Source organism: Strix aluco, chromosome 18, assembly GCF_031877795.1.
Source record: "Strix aluco isolate bStrAlu1 chromosome 18, bStrAlu1.hap1, whole genome shotgun sequence".
Classification (NCBI taxonomy): Eukaryota; Metazoa; Chordata; class Aves; order Strigiformes; family Strigidae; genus Strix; species Strix aluco.
The window spans coordinates 10,386,066-10,410,226 of record NC_133948.1 but is presented as its reverse complement, the minus strand read 5'-3'; the positions used below and the strand labels follow the sequence as shown (position 1 = coordinate 10,410,226).

Below are 24,161 nucleotides of genomic sequence, written 5' to 3'. Positions count from 1 at the left end.
ACTTCACTGCCATTTACATATCTGAGCATGTAAAATAATTATCATAAGCTGCAGCTTCCCTGCTTTAACATATAGTTTGTGTTTTGGCTCTTACATGTTGAAATCTTAAAACACCCAGCTGTTCTGAGGTTGAGAAAATGGCATGTAGCAACTAAATCCATTGAAGATGGAATTAATCACACTGAGGTGTGAATGGGAAATCTCCTTAAGAGTATGAAAGGCTGCTTTAAAAACCACCCCCCTGCAATGTCCATATCCCAGTCCATTCACATGAAGGGCTAGAATCAACCCTCAACTGGCTGAAATTCAGGATGATGAGCTAGCTAAATGCCACCAACTGTCTTCAACAATCTGAAACAATTTTCTTAAATTAATTCTGCCCTGCCTTTCGTTTTGAAGGAATGTTGTTTAAACTGATAAGACTCAAGTAATCATATCAAGTCTCTCTACCTTGAAGTACTGGGAAGAGACGAAAATTGTGGTTACCTCTGTGTAGTTCATGTATTTCACAAACAGTGTTCACTATGTATTTTAGTTTAGATATTTATATTGACTTTCCCAGTACTATGGACTGTAGGAAATATGTAGTTTGAGGCGTATCAGAACTAATTGCAATTGCACATTTGGTAGGTACTACAATACCTAAAAACTAGAATTTAAATCAGGGGCTGCATTCAGGAATCCAAGATCAATTTTTAAACTTCTTTTCTTGAGTTTTTTGTTTGAAAGTGCCAACTACTACTTGTAAGGGGCATTTATCTGTTAAAGTTGATTTAAAATAGTTTCTGTGGTTCAAATGTAAGAATTAAATACCAAACATACAACGGCCACTTTTACCCTTCCACTTCCTTCCTTCCTTTCCCAAGTTCACTGTGGTATTGAAACAGATTTGTCTTACTGAAGGAGAAGCAGGCCATAAGTCTATAGAAATGAAGAGCTTAACTTTTCTCTTAAAATCATCATTAGTTAATGTTTTTATTGCTTGTGAGTCCCATTACCACATTCCATCCCATCAGTTTTCAAATGATGAAGCATTAGACTGTATTATCTTCCCTCTGTGTCAAGTATGTGTATAAAGAAAAAGAACTAAGGAGTGATACTGTCAATATTAAAAATAACCTCCTTCAAAACTGATTCTCACTAACTGGTGATAAATAGAAAGATTTAATTTGGCAGAAAGGTGGTAAATTTACATCATTTCTGCACAACAAAAAGACTTTGCGTTATGAAAAAAGCTACCAAAAAGTAAACCAATACAATTTTTTCTTCAATGTTGCTGCTTGACTAGCCTGGTACTTATACTTTTACCAACAGATCTGCCAAGCAGGTGCCTCCCTTCTTCAACAGGTCACATTTCTTCAACTGGTTAGCTGGTCAGCCTGGTACTTGGATGTACATTTGGTAGAATGTATATCCACCCTGGAACACAGCCCCTGTTCCGTGCACCAGCACCTAATTCTGCATCCACGCAGATATCAGTGGCTTGTCACCTCGACCCACAGCTAAAATGGCTGCTCTGCTCTTCTGTTCTATATTGTTTCAATAATGGATGGGACACAAGAAGACGGTGGAGTCACCACTGTGCCTTTTTATGCACATGAATGTTGTTCCCAGAGGTGGCTGGCTTTAGAAAGGGTGGCAGCCATACAGGCTTGCCACGGTGCTAGCCAGTTATTTCTTCTCCATCTATAGTGTTTCTGTCATAGAAATTCATGCAGCAGCATCACAAAAACGTGGTAAGAGACAGGGATTACCACCACTGAACAGTGTTGAGCACTTTAAAAACAAGTTTTGCTGTAATTAGTTACATCAGAGTTGCAGCACGCAGGCAATGTGTCTGGTTCTAGTGGCTTGCTTCCAGAATTGCTGATTAAGAGGAAGAAGCAACAGCACAGAGGCACCAAATACTCACTTTTATCTAGCCAGGCCAGTAAAAGCACTTACTTCTGGGTCACTGAGATATATTGATAGGGAAGGACAAAAACATGGCTTGCAACGTAACACAGCATCTATATATAAATGCATCCTGCTCAAGAATAAGCAAGAGACAGCCTACTGCTACACTATTTCACTACAAACATAATGGTGCTTCTCCATGCATAGAACACACAAAATCCCTGGATACAATTTTGAAGTGTTCCATAAAGGACAAATATAGGAAAGGAAACAGCACAGCCGATATTTTTTGCCTAAACAGACTAATAAAAAAAAAAGTATGTTACTGAAGTAAAAGCGAACTTATTTCCCATTCATGTGGCACTTGAAGCAGAGGTCTAGAAATCTCTGTATATGTGTTTGTCTAAGCCTTTGCAAGAGTCAAGGCTTGCTGCAGCTAGTAATGGGAAATATTTTTAGATTTTTATTTCTTTTTTTTTTTTTCTATCTGCCTTAAATGATATTGAAACCAGGTAATGAGCCAGCAGGGAAAGCCCTGAAAACAGGGGTAGAATTATAGTTCTGCTTTTTACTGACCTTCATGAGGAAGATAATGTTATTATTAAACCTCAGTAGGTTCTGCAGCATAAAAATTAGCATAGTACAAGTTGTTTAAATTACCTCTATTTATCTCACATGTCAAATTTTACAGAAGTATTCATGTTCAGTAGGACATAAGCATGAGGTAGGTTATGACCTTTAGTAGATTTTAAAAGCAGTGGTCAGGTTTAAGCACTATAACACTGCCTATCAAATTTGAATTTGTTAGCTGAAGTCTAACATGGATTTAGCAACCCCAACAAAATGAATGCAGTGGAACAAGGCAGCAAAACCTTCAGCCAAGTTTAGAGCCTCATGTTTAAAATTTTGGCAGAATTGCCCACCGAGGGCTTTTACCAGGACAGCAACATGGGTCAGAGAACACACCTTTGACTGACGTACCTTTGTTGACAAAAGCTTTATAGCATCAACCTGGCTTGTTTATCTTGTGCAGTCCTAAACAAAAATAAATCCATTCCAGATATTTTCCAGAGCTGACCAGTTACAAACCCTTCTTTAGCAATGATGCATTTCAGAGGTAGGGGAAGAGGGGTGTGTTGGAAAACTTGTTAGCAAAAGAGAAGCAGGCATTATTCCTTAATCTATGGCATTCCTAAAATCTCACTTCTAGCTGAAAGCATGGGACCAAATACAGCTATGAGGTTAAGTCCAGTATAAAAGTTAGCAGATCTTCCAAACAAATGGCAGGTGCAGCCTTACAAAGGCCTTGCTATCCATTAGTTTGCAGAGACTGGCTCTTTAACAAACCCTGAACGTTTGGATAACATCACTGCCACCAATAGTAACAACAAAAGCCCCATAAAGCCTTGAAAAATCACAGTGGTTTATGTTTCTTGTATCTCAGTATCATTTTTAAGAACCGTTCCTTTTCTGTTTTCTGCCAAAAGATAGAAAAACCATACTCCCAGTTCAGAGGAGCCCTGGCTCAGAAAAGGCTCAGATGCTTTTCTAGTAAAAAAAAAACCTAAATCCCAGACCTCAAGAATATGTAGATGTCTCACTGGGGCCACAGTCTTTTATAATTGAATTTGGTGTGCAACATTTCACTTCTTTGCATTTAAAACAGGATCACAGAAGGCTTTGGACAAATAGCATTAGAGATGGGGTTTTTTTCAGATTCAGGTTGCTTCCTAGGTCATTTAAGACACATAGTTTTCAGAGCAATTGAACCTGCTCAAATATTCTTGTGCAAGTACAGAATGAAGCAAGACTGAGGCTCTCCACTACCTCCACCATATCCATGACACTGAGACACAGCACATGCAAAGACATGAAAAATACAGGGCACAAATCACAGAATACAGTAATGCTGCAAGCAGATGCCACACATCAAACAAAGCTTCGCAAGCTAAAAGCCGATAGCGTTTTCATAAGCAATATTGCCCAAGAAGCTGGGTAACTGTGAGCTGCTGTGCCCAGCCTGGGGTACACTGTGATCCCATGGGCATGAAGATTGTGCAGAACACACAGACTGCTCCAGGAGCTGTGCTGCTCTCACTACAAAGCAGGAGAAACTTAATTTTCTCTCAATTTCCACAAAGACTCTGGACGTCTCAGAAAATTAGATTGCCCAAGCACAGGAGAAGAGGAATCCCTTCACCCCTTTAAATAGAATAAAATCTACATATTCACTACAGATTTGATTCTCTTTAATATCACTAAATCTCTTCCTCAAAGTAATTGCTGAATGAATGCTAAATGTGTTATCTTAGCAACCTCTGGCAGGAGATGCTATTTGGTATCATCTCTGAGTTATAGATTGCAGCATATGAATATTGTTTACCTTTTAAGAAGCAACACCAGTGAAGCAAAGAATCAATCAAAAACAGATCTAAGGAATCACTCATTTCACGTAGAGGATTTGTGGATGGATGAGAAGGCTAGACACCGAGCACCTGAACAGTGAACTAACAGTACTGCAGATAAAAACCAACAAACAGATTAGATGTGATGTATCAAATTAGATGCTGTTAAAGCGTTAGCCTACTGTGCATGTTATAATAACACCTAGAAAAAGATAATGGCCTGCTTACTTGTTTCTCCACCTTCCCAAGCAGTTGTGCTGCACTGAGCAGACACTGCAGCAATGAGCGTGGGGAAGAACAAGACAAAATTAAACCAATTGTTTCCTACATTGCTCTTTCCCATCAATTTACTTCTGACATTAAAAATGCTGTGTCCAGCTGCTACTGGATCTGGATGAAACTGAAATAGATGACTTCTGCACCCTTCAGTTTCAGATGAACTAACTTTTAGAGTATTTGGGAAGCACTGGGAAGAGAGCTTTCCTGTTGCTCACTGGCTCAACTGATCATCCTCTCCCCACATCCCAACAGAATCTATTTCCAGGACTCTCCCAAGGTATCAAGTGGGCTTTCTTGGCCGCTGACCTTCGCCCCAGGAGCTGCAGTTGGCAGGTCATTAGCCCATGCCTTGTAAAGGTATTCACATTCCGGAGCAGCAGAGGCACAGGGAGGAATGCAGGAACTGTGTTAGCCCAAATGGTTCCCTATCCCCAGCCCCTGTGAGCAGGCAGACAGCAGAACTCAGAAGCAGAGGCAAGAACATGCATTTTCATCATTGGCAGTGGAGCAGCAAAAGCTCTGTGAGGTGGGCTCAAGCAGAAAACAGGATGCAGCACCCTTGTTTTTCTCACAGGAATATCTCTCGCTTCAAAATAGGTAAGACCAAAATGTCGAGTTACTTGGGGAGAGGTCTGCAGAGCTGGGGAAGGGAGAGAAAGCGACATGCAGGACAGAGCAGGATGTGCGGCTGATGTTGCAGGTGTGCACATGGAAAGGAGAAGGAGAATGGAGGATCATTTCGCAGAGATACCACATCAGCAAACTTAGAAGTGGCCCTTGTTTAGTTTGTTACATTCCAATTAGTGCCAGGCAGAGCTGCCCTCCCAACTCCCTGAAGCAGCTCCTGCAGGACTCCCGCAGAAAGGGTATAGCTTTGCTTATGGACACAAGCACCAGTTTGGTACCTCTGTGCGGCAACGTTTGGACATTGGGAACATGGGCAATACATGCTCAACTGCTACCAGCTCCTGGCCCAAAAAGGAGAGAAGAAAAAGAGTCAGATGATTTCTCAGTCCCTTCTCTTTCCTGTTCTAGAATAACAAGGAGAGCCTGACATGGCTAGGCCCTTCTCTACTGCATGGCAAACTGCCCAGGGAAGGGGAATCTCCATGGGTGCAAAGGGTAGGGGCCCTGTGTGCATGAAAGCACTAACATCAGGAGAGCAAAGTGATTTCCAGTCAGTGCAAGGCTGCAGCAAAGCAGGAACACCTTGCTATACAAGCTGAGACTACGAGCAGTAGAATGCAGATTAACCACTTGGTTGCCGCTTACCATGCCAGGTACATTGGGCTAAAGGCACCTCCATCCAGTGCTGCCCGACGTGCCAGGTACATCCCATGATGTTCCATTGAAATCACAACAGGCCATCAATAGAACGTGGCTGCACAGATGCAGAATGGAGAACCAGCAGGGACGCTGTTAAATGCAATTAAAAAACTGCAATCAAAATTGAAACGTACATTTTAAAACGGCCACCTGCCTTAAATATGTAACTACTAGAACAACCTCCCCTCCACCCCTCTCCCCAGAACTGCTGTACTGTGACGGAAGGCCTCTGCAAGTTTCTCGATGACTCTCTCTGGCCACCTCCATTCAGGACTCCCAACGGCACTGAGCTTCAGGGGGACCAGTCCATATATATCCAAGAACAGCAGATCCCAGGATGTCTGAACCAGCTTCATTCTGCCCAGAAATTCAGGCCACTAAATATCACCATTTAGAAATGCCTCAACAATGAGAAACGTCTGGCACCAGAGCTTCATGGTCTCGTTCCCCACACAGTACAGGCAATGGAAGAAACACTTAAATGATGATCCTTTGTATTGTCCCCATTTCCCTGTCCCCCTTCCCAAGCCTTTGAAATCCTGCTCTTCTAGAGATGTTATGGCATTGAGCCAGGCTGGATCCTTTGGCTTTTGTTACATCTGTGGTGCAAGACGGGAAAGGAAAATGCTGTATACCCTCTCCTATTTACAATGATGCTTAACTGATAATTTAATCTACGTTCTTGGAGACTTGAGATCAAGTTGATTCATAGTAAACTGCAGCTAGTACAAGAGTCACAAAACTTAAGATCTGTAATTCCACCCTTCCCTGCCCAAAGGAAAAAGCAACATCTTTTCCATGTCAGGGAAAGGCACATCTCACAGATACACTCAGCTTGTCAAGCCTAGGGTATCCTCTGCAGTGTGTATCCTCCTTCCCCCAGAGATCCTGTAATCAGCTCCACAGGATTATCAAGGAGCACAGTCTTAGGGTAGATGCTAAGCACAGGTCCCTTCCTGCCTTTCTACCCTTTCTAAGTGGTGATCCTGCCCCAGTGAAAAAAAAAAATACAAAACAAAACACAAAAACCCAGAACAGAAATAAGCCTGCAACCTCACGGGAATTTAAAATAGGTTTATAGATCCTGATGGCAAAGTGAAACTTCTGCATAGCTCTTGTCACATTGATAGCAGCATGTCTCCAGCTGTGCTTCTGGAGATAGAAATCTTACATTTAAAAAGTTAGAGGAATACTGATTATCATTTTAACCTTGAAAGATAAGAGGCCAAATGAAAAAGACTTACAATAATTAACGTAGTTGGATGAGAGACAACGTAAAGGAGGACACTGGCCTGGGAAATAGAAAGTGCCTTTGCGAAAAAGACGCTGAATGTAAGGAGATAGTTATTCATTCTTCCTGGACATCTGCTGGGCTCAGGCCCAGGACAGTGTTCCCATCATTCCCACCTGCGTGCTTATCCCCACAATTCTGTAACTAAATCCCTTTCACACTGAACTAATAGGTCTTTTGTATTCAGATCGCCCTGTTTTGACTGCTATAGACTGAAGATTTTTAAATCTTGCCAATACAATGAAGAAGTGAAATGTAAGCAAGTGTTTGCTTACTGACCTGGGCTCTGCTGAGCCAAGAGCATTTGCTGAACTAGTCTGAACGGACCACTGCCAGCACAAACAGGCCAACCCACGTTTAAATAACACGCAACTTTAAGCATAACGGGCTGGAACCCCAGGGATTTGGAGCTCCCCACTCTCCAAGAGATCACACACTCTAGACTGCATATGAGCAACATACTACTGGCTGCATCTGCCAGCATCAGGACAACACTCAGCAATACTAGCGATATTCAGTTTAAGAGAGGCTGAATGCTTCATAAAGGTATTTATTGGACAGCAGCTCAAATGCAGATTTACACCCAGATTACAGCAATTTGCTTTGCTCCTGTGAAGCAAGAAACTCTTCTCCATATTTGTATTTCCCCTCTAGGGCAGAGATTAGCAGAGTACTGCTTAAAACAAAGGTGTTTCCTACTGTTAGAACATCACACTGCAGTCAGAAATGAAGCTTCCTGCCAATTCCTAAACAGAGCCCTTGTATATTTTCACTGCTGACATGGAGGGAGCCTAAGACTACCCAAACCCTTTAGTGGGAGGAGAAGGTGAGAGGCATGGACATTGCAGATCTTGTCAAGCAGAGGCAGGCACTAAAAATTCCTGCATATCTGCAGAGCACAGTTGATCTCAGGAACACAGCAGTGGCACAAAATAAATAAAGCCTCAGAAGCCAGTGAGCAGCAAGAGATGTTGGGCTCTTCTGCAGCCCTGCAACAACTGAGCAAGCTCCGTTCCAACTGTACCTGCATTGCAAGTAGTAAAGGCAGCTCTGATGTCCCATGCTAATCTAACGACTCCTTATTACACTAAAATACCCACATATTCAGTGGAGTAGCTCAACCCATACAGGAGGAAGGATGCTCATCCACCCGTTAAGGCCCCTTTGGTATGCAAAATTCCTCTTGTTTCCCAGCTACCTTTGAGCCTTGATGTACAGAAATCTCTCTTTACAATGCAAGAATTTAGGACATGACTAAAGGATTGTTGCTACCTCCCAGCTAATCCTAGAGAGTGTTAGACAGAATCAACAAACCTATGAATTACATGGAGCAAGAAGATGCTTCTGGTCCTAAAAACTTGGGCCCTGTCCTTCAGTATGGTAGACCACAGCTGGCCAGGGGTGCACAGGGTGGCAGCTTCGTGCTGAGCACTGCTCTGGGGGCAAAAGCACACAGCATGGTGAAGAAGAAACGTCATGACCCTTTTCCAACCGACAGTTTTACAGCACCCTCCCAGTTGCAGCACTGCTTTAGGGCTCTGAGTCACCACAGGTACAAGCTGATAGCCGGGTTGTGAAATGCAGCAATACTGGAGCAAATGCATGGCCCTTTCAACGGCGGAGGGATCTCCAGGACAGGGATGAGGCAGAGCAGACGGCTGGGAGTTAAATCCACTGGTGACTCAGACACCTTAGTTACAGGGTTTGTTAGAGCAAACAAGGCCTCAGAGTACTGGGAGAAGTGGGAGAGTGCTTGATAAAGATCCTTGCAATTGGCCTGCTTATTTTTATTTCTTGTGTGGACTCAGCAAACTTTTCTGCAGATACAAGCAGTTTGCACAGGAGCAACTGCATACAGAATACTGCTAATATCATGAACTTGTTGCAATAGTTAACATTGAGCCCCATACTGAGGGGTGCAGGAAGGACATGGGTAGTAACAGCCTTGGACCAAAATATCATCTCTCTCACCATATTGCCAGATACCAGTGCGCACAGAAACAAACTTTGCTGTCTCATTTTCTTCTACAAGACCAAATCTCATTCCCTTATCTCGTCCATACCTACAGATGCAGCAGCAACAGTTCTCCTTAACATAAATAAAACAATGCCTTAAATGCAGAACTTTTTGCACTTTATCCAGCTTTTTTTTTTTTTCCTCCCCAAGAACTGTCCAGATACTCAGCCCTGTACTTCCCAGAAAAATCTTTGTCTCTAAGCTTCTAAAGACTTTGGTGAAGTCTTTCAAGCAAACCACTGTTTAAGAGTTGGTCCTGGCAGTATCAAGATTCAAGACTGCCGAACATCCCTCCAAATCGGATGCTTAACTGAACACCCTGAACCCTCATATATTTGGTTCTTTGCAACCACCAAAAAGTTTTTCTGCAAGTCTGAGCTTGGCAAATGAGAGGATGCCAGAAAGTCACTGTTGCTTGTAAAAGCAGAAGGCCTAACAGACTCAAAGTTTTGCAAACTGTCTGCGTTGTATCCAAATCTATCCAAGTTGAAGATAACCTAAGGGGAAAGCAGGGTTTACTCATTTCCAAAATTCTTTGTTTCCTCGGCTGCCTTCTCCTCAACCACTACTTCTCATTTTGACTATTTCATTCCCGTGTCTTCTTCACTTAAGACTTCCTTTAAACTCAACTCACAGGCTACAAGGGTCACTCCACATATGCTTCCAAAATCCACCTCTTCCCAGCAAGGCTCCCATCCTGCCATCCTTATCCTGCAGCACTGCACAACAGTGGTCCAGGGCTGCAGATATCTCATGCACATTTGGCCAGCCTTCTCTGTCAGACAGTTGCTCAGCTTTGGGGATTACAGCCCCAGGCACATTATGAAAGGCAGCCCAGCAAGGTCATGGGGTGTTGAAAACTTTGCTACAATCCAAAGCACAGGATCCTCCTCCTTTCCTTCCCTGCACACTATTCTTGTCAAGGTCAAGGATTTTCGGGCAGTCCTCAAAACACACAAATTACAGGCTCTTGTCATGAATCAAGACTTAAAACATCTCTCCATTTAAAAAAAGCGGAAGGAGAAGAGCAATGCAGAGGGGAAGGCACTTTTGCTGAAGATTTGGTTTTGAAAAGGGAATTGGCAGCCTATGCATGTGCTGTACCCTGTAATCTGAAAGCTCCTCAGGACAGGACCCCTAGAAGCATTTTATACTGAACATATATACACCCCAGAGCAAAAGAACCCGCGGCTCCCCGCATCCGTTCCAGTCTGCTCAGCTTCTCCTAAATCAACACTGCCAGAAGGCAAGACAGCACTATAACAAATTAGCACCACTCACAATTTGTTGAAGTTGCTGTTCCATTGTTTGTTTATTTAAAACACGCGCGCGCGCGCACACACACACACACACACACACACACACACCTCCCAAGCTTGCTCTCTGCTGCCATCACCCAAACTCCAGATTTGTAGTCTCAGAGAGAGAGGCAAGCAAAGGCGGTGGATTAAACCCACACAGAGCAACAGTCACTGCACTGGGACTCTGCTTGGGTTTTGCTCTTTCACTACAAGCAGAACAAAAGAATCCCCACACTGTTCCACCCTGGAAGATCACGGTGTCGAAATCCGTATTTCAGCACTTGACTAGGAAAGTGTTGTTAAGAAAAAGAAAGAGCCACAGGCTTGAAAGGACCCAGCACTAATAAAACTCTTAGTGCTAATGCTATTTATGAACAGCCAAGGGATAATCTGCACCCCTTATCAGCCCACAAGATTATAAGATCCTTAAAATAGGAAACATGTCTTACTTCATAAAGCAATGTATAAGTTTACAAAGCACAATATTAGCGGTAATAAATAATTGTCAAAGTCGAGCAAAAGAGGTGGCTGTAAAACCTGAAAAAGTACCGCTGTTCTCGTTTCATTCTAAGCTTTGGGTGGTAATATTGTAGGCTGACTGGTTGTTCTGACTTGGTTTACTCTTATGCACCAACCTGCTTTTACTGTAAGAGATTATTTGGGAAATGTGCTATGCTTTTATTTACACTGGAGAAATTAATGTTTTATCATGAGGTGATCACAGCAAGGGTGATTTTAAAGAGCTGCAGTAGATTCTTACCCTTCCACCAAATACAGTCTAATTTGCCAGCATGCATCAGTGTGCCAGCAATGATTCCTTTACACAGCATTTCTATCTGTAGGCACTTACTGAACACAGAGCACCCTGCTATCTGAGCAATTGCTCACCAGTTGCATCATGTAGCCTATAGAGACAGCTTCTCTTTCATTTCTCTTGGTTGATACGACACAAAGCTCTGGGCTGCTGCAGACATAGTTTAAAGGACAGTAAAGTCAGCATCATCACCTCAAATCCTTACATGCTTTCATTTAGTTATTTTTTTCATTTTAAGATAATTTTTTCTGGTTTATGAATGCTCTAAACATTTGCATCTTCTGGCTGCTGTATCATGTGCTGACAGATAGCTGCATCATCCAACGCATCTCTGGTAGCCTGGATTGAGCACGGTTTTGGTTTCTGGACAGATGAACACTAGATACCACAGTTACCTCCACCACTCTAACAACAGTTAAGGAAATGACTATATTTTATACTCAGATTGAGACCTTTGCATGGAACACTGGGGGTGCCAAAACAATTACAATTTTATTCTTCAGATAACCCATGGTTTATCAAATATTTAAATACTCAAGTTTAATTATTTCAGAAGCTACTCACTTTACAGTTGTCACCTAAGGAAATTGCTAAGCAATTTGTGCATTTATTTCCTGTCAGAAAAAAGCCTCAAAGAGCACAGCAGAACGGATTACCCTCCTTCTTTCAGCACTATTAAAACCATCTCATTGGTAATTATTCTTCTCAAGATGGGTGTGGGGGAGTGAAAAGCTGGAGCAGCTTCTATTTATAGAAGATAACCTTGGGAAAAACAGGAGGTACCAGAGAAACAGGCATGAGGGGTGAAGTTGTGACAGTACTGAAACTAGCAGGAGACACAGGTGTACCAGGTGTCTGTGCCAGAGAGCTCTGAGAACACAAATGTGGCCGCACCTCCTGCAAGATTTAGGCTTGGCTGGCAGGTTTCATAGGCACTCAGATGAGAATTCACAGAGAGATATTTAAAAGCTTGAGCAAGAGTTTAAAAAAAACACGCTAAAAGGCTATTTTAAAAGTTTGCTGGATCACTTCCCATAGAGCTCTCCCCTCTCAGCAAGGAAAGCGGTTAAAGAAAAAACAAAGAAACAAACAGAACCAAAACAGAAAAACCAAAACAGCCAGAGAGACCGAAACCTCTGTTACACAGATGAAACAACTCAGCAGTTTTATAGCTACATAAATAGGATCAGAATCTGGCCAAAGGAGTAATACATGCACAAACTACTGCTAACAGCCACAACAAACACTGATACTACACCTTGGACTGGAAGGAAAAAATAAAATTCTTAGATCCTTACCACTTCCAGCAGAGCCCACTAATATAACAGCATCAAGAGACTTCCAGATGATGCCAGAAGTATGTTTAGTGAGGATATGTTTGGACTAAAACCTCTCTCTTAGCATTGTGCATTCCCAAACAGCTGTATCTAGTATCTAACTGCTTTCAGTCCCTGGCCCTTGGCTGCATATTATTCAGCCACACACAGTTCTGTCACAGAGAAGGGCTGAATAAATTGTAGCATTGTTATGCCACAGTGCAGGTGCTCCTGAACATGCACATCCTGGGGCTCATGAACTTGTGAAGAGATAGGCCTTATCAGGCACAGGGATGTTCTGATGCCATCCAGCTTTCTCTGACCCATCAAGTCAGTCCATCTAGGGTTAATCTATTCCCTTCTCCAGGCATTTTCTTGGCAGGCACCTCACTCAAAGAATGTGTTTTAACAGCAGGAAAACGACCCCAAAATCCAAAACCAAACAGTCAACTCCTGTAAAGAACCCAAATTAGTGGCATAGGTGGCCTCCTTCTTATCATAAGGTAAGATCATCATGGATGCTAACATGGCTTTCACACACCTTCTTTCTCTGCTACCTCAGTGTAAGAAGCCTGACAATAATCCCAAATCCCCAGACCCTTTCAGGACCAGTCATTGCACACACAGACCCATTCCAGACAATTAAAGTCTTATAACAGGGTATGTAATGTAGAAGCCCGTTTAATCTTGTGCAGGCAAGAAATAGCAGGGACCTGCCTGTAAAAAAATTAAAAAGTATATAGTAATTCATCAAATTGATTTAATACAGCCAGCTGCATGTGAGAATGCTGGCCCAGGCAGAAATAGTCCCTACAGTATGCATTTGCTTACAAATAGGCAAGGTGCTTTGGCACAGCTACTGCATCCTTTGAAAAAGTTGGTTTTGACATGTTGGGAAAGGACTTGTATTTTCCAGCTGCTCTCTAAGCAGGAGGCAATTCGGTGAACACACCCAAGACCTGCAGCAGTCACCACTCTAAAATTTGTCTTCATTATGTTCTAATTTTCACACAACTTTCTATTATTTGCAATAGCCAGGGAAAAAAAGTGCTGATTAAATTTTTCATGTTTCTAAAAACAGAGGAAAGGTCAGGAAAGCACTGTTACACATAATTTGTTCTTTTTCTAGCAATAGCCATCGAGAGTGCTGGGCCAGGCTTTACCACTCACATTTTCCCTGTTATTCTTGAGCCAACAAATCAAAGATGGGTGTTGGGTTTGGTGGGTTTCAAAACAAAAGGTGTGTTGGAAAGGGGATTTTTGTGGGGGTTTTTAAAGACAGTTTAGTGTCTTTAGTGAATATTTAGTGAAATTACTGAGAAAATAAATTGTACTTTGCCAATATCGCAAATATTACTTCTTCCCCCTAGAAGAGACTGTGTGCACAGAGATATTCAAAGCTTCAGACAGGACTAACAACTGATGAAATTTACTGATGTGCCCAGAAATGACCAATGAGTTTGGGTCCTTCAATGGGATGAATGGCACAGCAGAAATTCTTAGTCATTCTAGCTTTCTTCATATGTACTTTTTATTATTATTTGCTTGAAACTTTAATTATAAAAGACAAAAGTATAGTTATTAGAAGATACAGAAGGCACACTAGAACTTCAGAAAGGAGCCATCTCTCCTGTGAAAGAACAGATCATCAATACAATCCACTTTTTTCTTTAATTTTTATTTTCCTGGGATGTATGAAAAAGCTTTTTTATTAATTTTGTTTTAATTGATGATATTACTTAAAGGCCTTAATGAGGAATCTAAGAATCTGCAGATTGAGGGGGATTAGAAAGAGAAAAGCCTCATAAAAACAACCCCACCCCCTCCAAACACAGGGTTTGTTCCTGTGCTGCACAAGCACACTAATGCCCTTTTGCCGCCCCATGAGAGAAACAAATCCAAAAGATCTGGCATAAAAGGCTTGGAAGACACTGCATTCAGTTGGACACATGGTGGGGTGGTGCTGGGAAGCAAAGAAGCAGCTGAAATTATATGGGAATAACAACAACATTCACAGAAGTTCCCCTTGGATACATGTCAGCATGTGGGAATGATGGATTAAGATTGAGTATTTGCATTTCCTAGTCAGATGCCAAGATATCAAAGCTGGCATGCTAAGGTGTTCTGCCGTTCCTTGAAGAGAGTCTCCCGCTGTCAACACTGCATGTGTACAGAGCTCTTCTGCTTGCAAGTATCTCTCTCTCTCTAATAGCGCATGCATTTTTAATTTTTTAAAATATGTGATCTAGGTTAATGCTCATAAAAGTGAAGGATTAACAGCTACAGCGTAGCCCAGGCAGCTGGGCCAGCTCTGCTGACAGATCCCTGCCAACACAATCAACCCCAAATTAATCCTGCACTGTGCTCCCACCCACACACAGCGAGCAGGTAGTGCCATGGTGCCAACTTCTTCAGTCAACATACAGGAGCAAAGAAGTGCCATGTTATTACCTCTTCTCCTAAAAGCCACAGTACAGCATTGTGATCTTTGCATACAATAGGCCCATAGACACCTGAACAATTAGAGTGCCAGGCTGAATCTCCTGTCAGACATGATTTTTAAAATAAGATGTAGCACTTCTGCATCACTGCCCTCTACAACAGACTGCAGTGCTCTTATGTTTCTTTTTTTTTTTTTTAAAGCCAGCGTTAACATTGTCAGTGGTACAGCTGAAAAAAACCCCAAAAGACACCAGAAAACAAACCAAATAAAAAAACAAACCACAGAGAAATAGATCCATCATCACAGATGATGAGACATCATGATCTGTTTTAGCCCATGCAAGTTAGAGCCACCACTGAAAAGGTTAGGTCCTGCCCTCTTCCTGCATCAGCCCTGGTCTGGCTCAGCCTTACAGCCTCATGGTCTTCGGGGGTAGTGCAGCAGAACAGGCAAGAAAGCACAGCCAAGGACCAGGAACACTCCTGAGCAAAGCTGGCTGTAAAGCTAAATCCCATGTGTCAGAGGTCACAGCAGTATTTGAGGATTGTGCTTCAAACTCCAAAACATCCTCCAGTACCCAGGAAGGCTGCTGGCAATTGGTGAAAGATGGTGGTGAAACAAAGGAACAGTGAAGAAAAAGTTCTTGCAAATTATTGCTGCCACTGCACGGTGCATGTGCAATGAGAAGATGGAGCAGAGCAGCACTCGGACCAGGAGGAGCTTCTCTCCCATAGACAGAGGGACAGAAGGGAATACTCCTGCCTGCCTTTGGGCCTGAAATTCTCCTCGCTCACACCCCAGTTTGCACAGTCAGAAGTGAGATCAATGCCTAACTACATGAGATGCTTCCACTTTGTAATGATCTTAATTTCTAGATGCTTAATAGTTGTTGAGTTCCTCCCTTGGAATTTTGTAACAACCCAGCAAGAACAAAAGTTTAGAGGTTCTCACAAAAGTCCCTGAAATGCATCAGAAACTGGAATCTGCTGCAGGGCTGCAGTACGTTGTCTCAGCAGATTCAGTGCGTAACGAGGTCTTCTGAAACAAGGTGTAATAAGTGTTTCTGCCTCGACTTGCCGAAAGACCTTAATGCAAATACAACTCCAGGAAAATTAGGGTGGACTCTAGTGGCTGCCTCTCCCTCAGGGTTTTTTTGGGTTTTTTTCTTCAATCCTGATGAAATTCATTACAGTTGCATTTAAACTGAGGTTGTGATTTAAATTTTCAAAAGCAGGCAGGGCAGGTTTGAAAGCCTGATATATCTGAGTTTATGTGCTTCCTGAAGAACTAGGGTAGTTGCAGAGCCTTCCCCAAGGGGTGCCTGGTTGGTCCCCTCACCCCCTTGACATGTTTGCTGTCACACAGGCCACTGGATTCCTGGCAAGTCGAGCTCCTTACAACCAAGCAGCCCCACATTCAAGCATGCCAGTACTTTCCTTGAAGGTATTTACAGTTTACTTTTTAGTGCTACTTTAAGTTCAAAGGGGCTAGTAAAGCCCCATTAAGCCATTTACATCAAACTGGTTAGTTAATTATCCTGTTGCAGGCTTTAAATTAGCAATTTATAACCCCTTCCCTAGAGATGCCAGTATTTGGAAACAACTCAGCCAGGACATTTTGCAGGGTGCAGTTAAGGAACAAAAAACCCCACTAAACCCAACACCCCACCCCCCAAAAAAAGCCCCCACAAAACACCCAGAATAAATATCTTCACAGTTTTTGGTTGGAAATCGATTAACTCTGGGAGAATCCAGTAGGGACAGGGGTGGGAGAGAGCCCACCATTACCAGCTAGCAAGGACAGTGAGGCCATGTCTACCTTAGGCTGTGCCCGTGCAGCAAAACACAGTGATGTGCAGATACAAAGCTAGCCTGGGAGGCACCACAGCTAGATGAGGATGATGCTTCCTTTTCTAAGAATCAGGATATCTCATTGCATCATAATCACACATTCATGTGTACAAAGATGGGTCTGCCCACAAGGAAGCCTTTGGGGCTGGTCAAACTGCGACTAACAGCATACAGGGACTAAAGAGGACCATGGGTTTTGGTCAGTACCTCTGCTCACCCATGCAGGTGAGGAGGCTCTTCTCACACTGCAGCCATCTTTCAGGTTAGGATTAACAAGATTCAGATGTATATATCCCCTTGCCATAAGGGTCAGTGACCTGCTCACAGTAAGCCTACCCCATGGGCCAGGTGAGGCTGGAGCCAAGGAGTCTCCATTCCCAGAATCTTCTCCCCTGCCAACAACATTTCATTTCTGAGAAGGAGAATCTGTTGTCCCCTCAGGGTCTGGTTATTCCAGTCCACCCCACTCAGAATTCAGAGCTGTTATAGAAGGTAATAACCACCTTCCCCCCATAATACCTAACTGCCCAAACTAACCAGGTCCTGAAATAAAACATGCCTCTCACACCCTCTTCCTTATTTCCACCAGCCATTATTAGTCCTACAAAAAATTGGCATACTGGATGTTTATTGGAAAATTTTATTTAAAATAGAGATGGGAGGAAAAGACTGTCCAGTCAGTATTATTTTCACACAACAGTCTATCAGGTACAGGAGAGATCTTGGCCCCAGTACTGGAAGCTGTACCAGACCAAGCAGCACTTAAAACCTCACCAAGATTAGGAATCCATGGAAAGAAGGGGCATATGGAGTGAGACAGAGGCAAACTAGGAGATTCCACATTAACATCAAAAAAAGGCACATAAAAAAGAAGTTTGAGAGAAAATTTCCATTTTCCTTGAAAGACAAGACAGACAGATGGAATCGAGTCCTATGACAGACCCTGCGATTTTTTTCCTCCATCTTAATACATCCCCTTTTCAATGGCAAAAAAAAAAAAAAAAAATCTTGTGCCAGACAAGTGTCAGATTAATTTAAAGAGAGATAAAAATCTAAGCAAGTGAATTTCTTTATAATACGCAACCATGAGATTTATTTTACACTTGCTGGCTTTTTCTTCTGTATGGAAAGTAGCTATTTCACAAAAATTTTTGGGATAGGGGACAGATGGGAAGAAGAGAGGGAAAGACACTAAGATTTCAAACTAAAGGGACAAAATATTTTTGTACAAGATTTGGTAAAATGATATCACTTTTATGTGATTTACTGCTCCAAATTGCAAGACAGAGGCCTTATAATAAAAATACAGGTAAACACAACATAAAATCTAAATTATCTGAAGGACTGAAAAACCCAACCCCGCACATAGATGACATTCTCTGAATTCTCTGCCCTTTCTTGGGAGCAGTTACACCCAAACCATCACTCAGCCCCAGAAGCCATTCTCTCCTGCTAATCACTCTGGAATCACACACTAAGGTAAAAAAAGTTCAAATGCAAACACTAGCCTGGCCTTTGAAACAGCCTGGTGCTAACAGGCCACAGGATTGCATAATATTAGGGAATTATAAAATAATGTGAAACTGGGGAGAAAGAAGAAAGCAAAGCCCTCCTGTGGATGAAATGAGAGTCTTTCCTGCTCCACCAAACCCTTCCGTTTCCAAGGCATGCAGTGCCCGGGCCTGTGCCTAGAACAGGTGTGTCTCCTTAAATACCTCACATGTCACACTTGTGTCTCATGGATACAGTCCTGCGGGATTATATTAGTACCAGTGCATACCAGCTGTAGCTACCCCCAGCAGTATCCTGTAACTCCTTGCACGGGGGGAGCTGCTCTCCACAGCATGCAGAGCCCCTTGCCACATGACTTTCTGGAGACAGACAGCGACCATGCGACTGCAGCTTTGGAGCATTTGTGCTCTGGAGGCTGAACCAATTCAGGGACAAGTGAAAGACCTCCCAGAGCAGGAACAAGGCACTGCCAAGAGAAAGGGACTGGAGGGCTCCAAGCACTCTTTTCTTTCCCTCCTCTGCACTTATTACCAGCAAATTATCAACTGATTTATGGCAAATAGATACTCTGAAGATCTCCTTTAAATAAAAAAAAAAAGATACATGCCTAACAGAGCAAAGCCCACTCAGCCATTCCCAAGCAGAAAATGCTGACAGGGCACAAGGCAGATATGGCTCGTGCAGAATGAAGGAAGGACAAAAGAGAGCGAGCCTCATACATCTCGAAGTCAGTGCAGGAAGAGACACTCCTTGGCAATTTCAACCTAATTCTTCACTAAGTCTGGGAGGATACTAGCTGCTGGCCTAAGCAGCTGAAAGAGCCAACAAGAAAATTTTTAGGGCAGCAAATGCATTAATGGCATTTTTTGTGTCATCTCTTTGTGACTCACACAGATAATAAAAAGAGAAGAGTTACTTTGTTGAGCTATAGCTTTGCATCACAATACAAAAGTATTCTTCAACATGAAGAACTGCCCCCATGCCACCCATCTCATGAAAGGCATCTTGTAGTACTTAACAGGGAGCCAGAGCACCAATGGGTGTGAGAAGATGCTGGCCAGGATGTATGGGCTCAGAGATGGAGGACCACAGGGCTCTGTAGGATCCTCCTGTCTTATTGCTCCTTAACAGCAACAGCTTTTAGGAGAGAGAGTACATGAGTGAGAATGCACACACCAATCTTGATGAAACATCTAATTTATGAGGAATCTACCACATCCATAAGTTATTCCACTGGTTAATTCAGATTTCCAGGTTTGAGCACACATCAGGTTTGTCTGCTCATCCCTATGGTGCGTAGCTCCAGGCATCACAAGCAGCTGTCAGGGATGAAGGCAGTGCCAAGATAAACCTTCTGAAGTGGCACAGGTAGAACTTTTTCAATCCACCTCAGCTTTATAACCCCTCGAGGGCTGGGTGATACAGTGGATTCAATGATCCCAACTCATCAGTCCAGCACTAGTCAGAAACAAAGGGAAATTCTCACATACTCTACATCCCAGTCACCTGTTCATCTCACTGGCTATCTCTGTTCAAATGAATCCCGAATAAGGCTATTCCATGATACTTCATTCTCAAACAAATGAGCAGGAGCCCACAGCCTCCAAATCCATCTACCCCTAGAAACCCTTCTTACTACTGGCATTTCTCATTTTCCAGTGATCTCAAGTCCATAGCCATAAAAATCAGCATTAACCACCAGGTGAACTCTTACTCTAACAAACTATTTACTACACTGGGTCTTTGATTGCCAGGCAAACATCTGTTGCAAATGCCACCCCATGTTCTCAGACATCAGGAGTTTAAATATTGAACAATCTCCCATAACCAAGATTTAGCATCTTTGTTTTCTTTATTCTTCGCCAGCCACAGTGTTAGTGACTTCCTGGCCAGTTAGCAGCCAGCCTGGTAAGAGCACTGAACTTCACACATGTGTCATGAGACCTTGGAATATACTCTGTCACATTTTTCTCAAGCAGCTTGAAACCAAATCACAAGAGCGGGTCTGTGTCTCCAACAGGCAAATGGAGGCCCAGCTGCATTTCATAACTGCAATACACAGGACGTGCACATCCAGAAACCTTGATACTTAGTGACACATTTAATGCAGAAACAATTATTTAAGAAGCCATTCCAAGAAAATCCCCACATTTAGTACAGGAGTGCAATCATTCACTTCATTTTTCCACAAACAGATATTGAAGACTTTGGAAAAAACAGTCCTTCTTACGAGCAACCTCTCAATATACCCAGGCAGAGCTGTGTGTTCCCATAGGCAGACAGCAGCACATGCATTTTCTTTGAAGACTCAGAAAGTCTGAATTTCTAGGTGAGAGCTAAACAAAATAACTCATTTCAAGTAGGAGTAGCTGAGAACAGAGCTGTCCATGAGCCTCTGTACAGGCCTCCATCCAAATGCTTAACTCCCACTCTTGTCAGTACTTGCAAGCATTTAATCCAATTGAGGTTCTTCACCAACCTCCAGCTATTTCCTGACATGCCTGTCTTGGGGCATAAAATCCTAGAGAGCGTCCCCTTAAATCAAATGCATTCGTTATATAATTGAAGTTTTATGGGGGAAAATGGTAAAAATCCTACTGTCATTAAGAAGAAAATTAGTGATCTAGTGCATAGCAATGATTAGCCAGATAGCTATCCTTTTTTATTAAGGAACCAGACTCATAATTAAGGTGTTTTTTTCCTTAAAATAATATATAAACAAATTATTGGCAAGTTTTACACATTTTTAACCAGTGGAATTTCAGAGTTCAAATAAATTACAAGCTATTTCACTGTTGGGACTGTCTGCCTCTAAGGTCATAATTAATTTTAATTTTCGGAAGTTATAGTACCAAACATGTGACCAGGAGTAAAATAAGAAAAACCTCTTTAGGGCTCTCTTGCAGTTTGCATCAAATATACAGAAGACAGGAGGCCAGGTGCACTTATCTTCAGAGGCAGCGCACACACCTTGAGAAGTATGTAAAACATGACAAATTCAAAATTCACTTGCCATTTAAATTTGGGGGGAGGGTAATGGAGATGAGAGACAGAGGAACTGGAGGAAGAAAAAAGGGACCAAATGTTACGTTAGTGACTTAATATATGAACACACAGAAGGAGTTTCCTTTGTCTATGTATCACATCACAGCAAATACAGGAAAAGCCATGGCAATGCCATGCCAGCAGCTAAATGTGCTTTTGCTTATTTCTTTATTTGGATATCATCCAATAGTAGAGGAAGGGCAGATTTAAATCAAAGTAATTTAAAGCTACCAGTTTTAATCTTGTTTTACATTTACACTCTAGTTATTTTCATAAAGGATGATCAGTGGCTGGTAACTACTAAGCCATATTGATTTGCAACTAAATATAGTCTGCTTTCAATTTGGTATTATTTTTTGCTAACCAGAGAGCAGCAATTATCTTCAGTTGAAACATTTATTCTATCTTACAGGTATTTATCCAGCTGACATTTTTTCTCCTTTTATTATTTTAATAAACAGCCAATGACTTTTATTAGACATTATTTTCCCTCATTTGAATCATACTGCCTGAAAATTCAAAAAGTAACCATCCATTGAGAATCTTTACTTCATTTTCTTATCAAGCATACTAAACATTTAAGTCCAAAAATGTTTATCATTTAAAACAGACTCTTTATTAAAGAGAAGTGAGATGTAGCTGATGATTTAAAAGGGAATTCTTATTGCCATGTCCTTCAAAATCCAGAGCTACCAGATATTTGCCTCCTATTATCTAGTTCTTATTCACCAGCTTAGAAAAGGAAAACAAGCATCCCAAGTTTCTTAAGCTTTCACTGTTTTCTCAACTGAAATCCTTTACTGCATTAAATAAACGCAAAAAAAAATTCAGCAAAAACAGCCTCAAGGTCTCCCTGCAAAATCAGCTACATCTATCAAAAGCTGAGTACTTTCTAACAACTCTTGTTCCTCATGCTTAGGAACAGACTCTCTCTGCAGCTGAGAGTTCTGTCTTTCCTTAAACCTCTGGCAGAAGACAAGGAGTGTCTGAATAGTCATACCTAAACTCACTAGTATCTATGAAAATTGTTTAAGGCAGCTATTGTAATTTCAAGCAAGTATTTTTTCCTAGGTATCAAATAGATTGTTCAATTCAGTAGCTTCTAGCCACTACGTCTATGATGCACTTGACTTTTGCTTAATATCCCACAAATTCCTAACATAAAGACTACTAAAACACAAATTGAAATAAACAACAATGGGGAAAGAGGAACACTTGCACACCATGAAAGCAAGAGGTATGTATCAATTTCCTACAATATGCATTCTGCTTCCCTTTCTGTGGCATACCTACTGAGAGGCTGTGATTGTGTCTGTCCACATTTTGTTTGGCAATTTATATTAGAGAGAAACCTTTTTTTCCAAAAAACCTTAATACACATACCAGGTATAAAAAGATAAAGCTCAATTTGCTATCAAGAAGATGGCAGAGGAACAGAAGACAGACCACCTGATCAGACACACTGTTATGTGAAAAATGCAGAAGAAACAGGTCCTCATGAAACCTTGCCATGCTACTTCCAAATTCACGCTTGTCTTCACAATCCATGACATTTTTCAAACCATTTCTGCACTAAGTTCCTTATTTGTTTATTCCTTCCCAAGGTAGCACTTCCATTTATAAAATTCACACCTTAATTGCTAGCACAGGCCTGGCTGCCTGTCAAGCTTCAGAAACCTGTAATGAAGTCTTTCCTTTTGCCTGCTGGGGCTCAGACCTGGGCAGCCTAGCTACTGCTTCTACAGCCTCCACAGAAGGTCCATGTAATTTCTTTAAAGCAAACACTTCATTAAGTGATGAGGCACAGCTATGAGCTCACATACTGCTTTCTTATAATAATGTGTGTACACTTACATGAAAGAGTAGAAAAAAATAAAAAGTCAATACATTTACTGCGTCCCTGTGACTGCATGAACGTCAAAGCAAAATGGACCATTTGTTCTTAAAGTCAGGAGACACTCATCCTGTGAGGAGGTCTGCCTAACAGTTTTCAGAATGTGAAATAAATGCAAATTTCACCTGATTATCCAATGGTTGCTAGTAGGCTAACGGTGACTCATAGCGCCACTGACAGAACACACCTCAGTTACATTCTGAGCAAGACCTGTTGCACTTCAGCCAATCCCTACAGCAGTCTTAACCAGGAGAGGTGCATCATACGTGTAGCTACTGGTTTCTGAATGGTGGAGGATCTTGTTCAAGCTCACCCTGACCACAGGTTAACCATCCAGTAATCTGACTGATGTGATCACAACAGGAAAAGTAGTAGTGTGTTAGACACAGTGCCCTGGTCCTGCATCATGCTGGACAATCCTTCTGTATGTAGCTTGGATGTTGAGAGAATCTCCCTGGATAATTTACCAGGATTGCTAGATTTCCAGTTGTGGCTAGAATGAAGCAGAATGAATCATTGCATTCGTACAGGTTTCCGGAAAAAAAAAAAAAAAAAAAAAAAGCCTGGATGCATTGAAGGGATAAAGCCAATGAAACCTTTTTGCTCCTTACTATAAATATCCGCTTTGCTGGCGTGGGGGAAGAAGGATGCAGGGGGAGTAAAACTACACATCCCTTCTTTAAAAGGAAGATGACTTGGTACCTCAGAAATAGTCTAGTAAGAACACTGTTTCCCTTACCTAATAAAAGTTTCTTGTCCAGTATTAAAGGAA

General features: G+C 42.0%; 1 protein-coding gene and 1 long non-coding RNA gene across 2 annotated transcripts in view; one reads left to right on the top strand and one right to left on the bottom strand.

Moving 5' to 3' along the window:
- HIC2 (HIC ZBTB transcriptional repressor 2) overlaps positions 1 to 24,161 on the bottom strand; it is an 81,383-nt gene that overhangs the window by 9,656 nt on the left and 47,566 nt on the right. Inside the window, exon 2 of the mRNA XM_074843880.1 lies at positions 5,853 to 5,996. The gene's annotated coding sequence lies outside the window, so the exon portion shown is untranslated. The remainder of the gene's footprint in view (positions 1 to 5,852; positions 5,997 to 24,161) is intronic.
- LOC141931562 (uncharacterized) overlaps positions 1 to 24,161 on the top strand; it is a 68,895-nt gene that overhangs the window by 16,322 nt on the left and 28,412 nt on the right. The gene's annotated exons all lie outside the window — the stretch shown is intronic.